Below are 6,000 nucleotides of genomic sequence, written 5' to 3' on the forward strand. Positions count from 1 at the left end.
GCCCAGCATGGTATAGAGCCCTCCAGCATGGTATAATACAGCCCAACATGGTATATAGCCCCCCAGCATGGTATAATAGAGCCCAACATGGTATATAGCCCCCCCAGCATGGTATAATACAGCCCAACATGGTATATAGCCCCCCCAGCATGGTATATAGCCCCCCCAGCATGGTATAATACAGCATGGTATATAGCCCCCCCAGCATGGTAGATAGCCCCCCCAGCATGGTATAATACAGCCCAGCATGGTATATAGCCCCCCCAGCATGGTATAATACAGCCCAGCATGGTATATAGCCCCCCCAGCATGGTATAATACAGCCCAGCTTGGTATATAGCCCCCCCAGCATGGTATGATACAGCCCAGCTTGGTATATAGCCCCCCCAGCATGGTATGATACAGCCCACTAGTGTTTTGGTACGCTGCGTTGTGATGTGTAGCAATCCTGATGCATCCTGATCCAGATTAGATCCCTATACTTAACATAGGGACGCACGGACCTTCGTTTGCATCAGGATCAGGATGCATCAGGTGCACCAACACACATCACAGCACTTACTAATTCACAAAGGACATTAACAAAAAATGCCACAATACATGGTAAGACTACAACCGAGGAGGAGCCGGGCCCTGATCACAAGAGCTGACAATCTAAGGAAGCAGCAATGCTGAATAACAGTCTACACTGCGTCACACAGGTGGAGAATGAGGCCCTCACTTCACAGGCAAAGACCTAGAACCATGACTGTGGAGAACGGATTTCTGTTTAAAAAAAAGAGCCGTTTAAAGAGCCAAAAGAGCCGGCTCTTTATGGTGAGCAGAGCCGGATCACCAAAAAGAGCCGAACTTCCCATCACTGTTACCCGGAACCGCTGGGAACGCCAATCCTGTAGGAATACTCTCCAAACAGCCAATCAGCGGAGAGCAGTGGGAACAATGTGTCAATTCCAAGGAGAAAGGGGCGGGGGAGAGGTGTGCGAGGCCAGCAGCCAATCAGAGTGTGTGAATACACCACTGCCCGGCTGTCACTGATGAGGGCGCCTGAGCACTACATTAGTGGGCGGGGTCTTAGCCAATGTGTCGCCGTTCTGGGCGACGGCTGCCATGTTTTTGGCTATCTATAATTGCGAATCTAATATACACTGTGCGGATGTCACACGCTGCGTTTCTTGTCCTCACAGACGGTCTTCGCTCTTCTCAGTGATATCACTTAGGCTGGTTTCACATTTGCGCTTTTGTGCGCAGCGCATCGTGCGCACCAGTGCGCATGCGCACTGCGCACCTATATTTAACATGATATGCGCATGGTCTTGCGCATACTTGCGCTTTCGTGCGCATGCGTTTTTTTGTCTTTCGCGCCAGGCGCGTCAGACGCAACATGTTGCATTTTTGGTTCCGCCCTGTCTCGTCAAAAAAACGCATGCGCAAGCTTGCGCACGGAATGCGCAAAAACTCCACATTGGAGCCTATGGGAGCGCATACGTGCGCATGGTCTTGCGCACGCTTGCGTTTTTATGCACATGCGTTTTTAAGATAAACACGACTGAAATGTGGTCTAGACAGTAAAAAAAAAAAATTAAACCAAGGTGATAAAATGGTGTGGGCACTGGGATTCCACAATACTTTAAGGATTGCTCACGAGTGGACACACAGCACAAGCTGCACCAATGTAAGTATGAAAAACCTAATGTCTGGCTGAAATTTCAATACATTTCTATAGTACTTATGTCTCTTTTTTTTTTTATTGCAGCATGTCTTCATCTGGTGAGGAATATGTCCCCGGGACAGGGCAAGAGGCAGAAGAAGTGAGTACCATGCTTCCGTATGGATTGGAAAAAATAAACACATGTGGTTAATTTTTTTGGTTTAATTTTCAGACCTCATCCTCCATCACGCCACCACCACCGGAGGAACGGCAGGAGCAGCAAGGCCAAGTGCGGGCGGGAAGACGTGATGTAAGTACAGACGGACTGTTTTTTTTTTTTACTTATTTTCTAGGCTGGTTTATTTTTATTTATTTTTTTTTGGTATTTTTTAAAGTTTTTTTTTTAAATTTTCATGGTTGTTTTTTTTGATGTTTGTTGCTTTTTTTTGCATTTATTTTCATTTAAAACAAAAAATTTTTTCATGGCTTGTGTATCAATATCTAAAGCTCAAAGTATGTATGTGTGTATGTGTATGTGTGTGTGTGTGTGTGTGTGTATGTTTGTTTGTTTGGGTATATGGGCACGGGACTATGGGATGGCGGATATGTATGATGGTATATGGGAACGGGACTATGGGATGGAGGATATATATGATGGGTATATGGGCATGGGACTATGGGATGGAGGATATGTATGATGGTATATGGGCACGGGACTATGGGATGGAGGATATGTATGACGGGTATATGGGCACAGGACTATGGGATGGCGAATATGTATGATGGGTATATGGGCACAGGACTACGGGATGGCGAATATGTATGATGGTTATATGGGCACAGGACTATGGGATGGCGAATATGTATAATGGGTATATGGGCACAGGACTATGGGATGGAGGATATGTATGATGGTATATGAGCACGGGACTATGGGATGGAGGATAATTATAATTTTCTATAACTAACCACAGTTAGTTACTATGCCCGGGCAGCGCCGGGCTCTTCAGCTAGTTTTCGAGATTTTTTATTTTAAAATCTTTCAAAGATTAATGTTTGTCTTTCTTTTCTAGGCTCCACAGCGGGAGGAGGACCTCGCCCTGGACAACGACGAGCTCATTCGTCTAGTCCAGGAGCGAGTCCCGTTGTGGGACACCCGTCACCAACTGCACTCGGACAACGTGGTGATCCGGCGGCTCTGGAACGAGGTGGCCGCATCGCTGATGGATGGCTGGGACCACGCCTCTCCCCGGGTCCGCAAGGATTTTCGTAAGTATTTAAATGCAGTGTGATGCAGCCGTGATCTTGGCCGGGATCACCCAACTGTGTGTGATGCTATTAACTCCATGGAGTTTCTATCATCACACACAGTTGGATGATCACAGCCTCCAGTGCATAGTCTTACTTTTTTTCTTTTTTTTTTTTTCCACCACAGTGAACAAAGTCAGAACCTGTTGGCGCTCGATGAAGGACCGCTTCAACAGGGATATCCGTCAGGAGAATCAGGTTCGCAGTGGTGCTGCGGCAAGGACCGGCACGAAGTACAGATACCATCGTGCCTTGGCATTTTTAAGACCGGTCCTTGCCTCCCGAACGTAAGTATTTTCTAGTTGTATTGTGTTTTATTCTGTGCTTTTCTATTCCACAGGAGTTGGCGATTGTTAATTTATGGTAGTAATTTCTTTCTTTTCTTTTCACAGCACCTGGAGCAGCACCCTGCAACCTGGGCCCGAAGCGGTCCTTCATCAAGCTGTCCCGGACCCCTCCCAGCCATCCATCAGCGAGGAAGCACCTTGCAGGTCTGCACCACAGTCATCTGGAGACCAGGAAGCTGGTCGCTCAGGTGTTCCCCTGTCCCAGGTCTCTGCCACTGGTTTTGCGGGCACTTCCCGCCAGCAGCGGCAGAGGACCTCGGACAGGCCTCTCATGCCCGAGTTCGTTGAATTGAGCTCGGTCTTTCAGAGTAGCCTCAAGGCACTCTCCGATAGACTTGAGAGTGGTTTCCTCCTTTTGGACCAACGCTACAAGTCTATCGAGGGTCGCCTTGAGCGCCTAGAAGTCGACCTCGCCAGACCAGCGCATCATTTTTATACCCAAATAGCTCGGGACACGGCGGAACACCTTACCCCTGACCTCCAGTTGACTGTCATGCAGGCCTGCAACAATACTTTCATGCAGGCTATGCAGCAGAGTAGGATTATGCAGCAGTCAGCGGTGGCATTTCCACCGGTGCCACCCCTGACTCGTTTTACAGCATTACCTACTTCTGCTGCATATCACTGCACAGCCACCACACTTCCAAGCCTCGCCGGACACCAATATACCGCCCCAAGTCCGAGTGCAGCTGGACACTTACCCGCCAACACCATGCCAAGCGCTGCTCCTGCCTGGCCCACCACTGCTGCCGCCACCACCACTGGATGGCCCGTCGTCACCACCCCTGCCTGTAGCGCCGCCACCACCACCACCAGCGGGAGGACCACCCCGGTATGGACCGCCACAGCCACCACGCCTGCATGGACCGCCACCACCACCAGCACCACCACCTCGGAGCAGCATCAGCTGGGGGACCCGCATTCAATATTTACGGCCCCTGCCAGGACATCCACCACCACCAGCATGCCACAGCAGGTACAAGATCCTGGCAGGCGGTCCACAAGCGCCAGGCGGTCCCCCAGCTCCAGCCAGTCCACAGCCTCCAGGCGTTCCAGAGGCTCAAGGCAGTCCAGAGGCTCAAGGCGGTCCCCGGGGTCTAGCCAGTCCTCAGGCTCTAGCGAGGACAGCAGCAAGACGACGGGCCACCGTCATAAAAAAACAAAGAGGAGGACTCTTACCCTCCCTCCTCCCTCACCTCCCACTTCACAACTTTCCTTGCCTCGGCTCCCTTCCCCCACTTCTTTGGTTCCTCCTTCCCCTAGAACCCCTTACTCCACCCAAAGCCGTTCCTCATCCCTCCACACCCCCCAGTTTCCACCAACTAAAAAATAAGTAAAATAAATGTTATATTTTTATTTCAAAATAATGTTTGGTTATTGTGTCTTTCGCCGCCTGCACACACTGCGCCGTACACTATGGTTTGTTTTTCTTTATACCGGATGGTCAGCCATCCAACTCTGAAAGGGATACTATATTTCATTTTTTTTTTTTTATATATATATACCGTATTTTTCGCTTTATAAGACGCTCCGGATTATAAGACGCACCACAATTTTTGAGGAGAAAAATAAGAAAAAAATATTTTTTAATAAAATGGTGGTGCCTCTTATAATCCTTGCATCTTATTGCTTACCGGGGTTGGTGGCTGCGGTGTAGAGGGGTCCCAGGCTCGCTGCTGGAGGAGGCAGGCGTGGAGTGATGCTGCAGGCCGCATTCAGGGATGAGGGGGGGCTCCGATGTGTGCTGTTGCTGCTGCAGAGTCTTGTGCTGGTGTCAGGTTTCTCCACTTGTCCGGCGGTTGGAGGCGGGTGCTCCAGTGCGGCGTTGTGTGCCCATCGATGCCCGGGGCTCTGCCGACATTGTTTGACAGACCAGAGCCCCAGCATTTCCTTGGTTCCCTGTATATGTGCGCTGAAGTGCCGGTAAAAAAAAAAATGGCCGCCGGCGCATGCGCAGATGGGATCTCGGGACCAGTTCTCGAGAGATGAGATCTGAAATCTCATCTCTCGAGAGCTGGGTCCCGAGATCCCATCTGCGCACGCGCGGCGGCCATTTTTTTGCAGGCACCACCGCGCGCACACAGGGAACCCAGGGAAAATGGCCGCCGGCGCGTGCGCAGATGGGATCTCGGGACCCACCTCTCGAGAGATGAGATTTCAAATCTCATCTCTCGAGAACTGGGTCCCGAGATCCCATCTGCGCACGCGCCGGCGGCCATCTTTTTACCGGCACACAGGGAACTGAGGAAATGCCGGGGCTCTGGCCTGTCGCACAATGTTGGCAGAGCCCCGGGCATCGACGGGCACACAACGCGGCACCGGACACACCCGCAGCAGCGGCCAGCAACCGCCGGACGCCCCGATCACAGCCTAGGTAAGGCATGTCCGCTTTGTAAGACGCACCCCTGTTTTCCCCCCAAATTTTGGGGGAAAAAAGTGCGTCTTACAAAGCGGAAAATACGGTATATATACACTCACTGGCCACTTTATTAGGTACACCTGTCCAACTGTGTGTTAAGACTTAATTTCTAATCAGCCAATCACATGGCGGCAACTCAGTGCATTTAGGCATGTAGACATGGTCAAGACAATCTCCTGCAGTTCAAACCGAGCATCAGTATGGGGAAGAAAGGTGATTTGAGTGCCTTTGAACGTGGCATGATTGTTGGTGCCAGAAGGGCTGGTCTGAGAATTTCA

At 50.5% G+C, this 6,000-nt stretch overlaps 1 protein-coding gene across 1 annotated transcript in view; it reads right to left on the minus strand.

Moving 5' to 3' along the window:
* Positions 1-6,000, minus strand: part of DBT (dihydrolipoamide branched chain transacylase E2) — a 47,454-nt gene that overhangs the window by 22,938 nt on the left and 18,516 nt on the right. The gene's annotated exons all lie outside the window — the stretch shown is intronic.

Source organism: Dendrobates tinctorius, unplaced genomic scaffold (genome assembly GCF_039654945.1).
Source record: "Dendrobates tinctorius isolate UK_male_01 unplaced genomic scaffold, ASM3965494v1 ptg000029l, whole genome shotgun sequence".
In the NCBI taxonomy this organism is placed as follows: domain Eukaryota; kingdom Metazoa; phylum Chordata; class Amphibia; order Anura; family Dendrobatidae; genus Dendrobates; species Dendrobates tinctorius.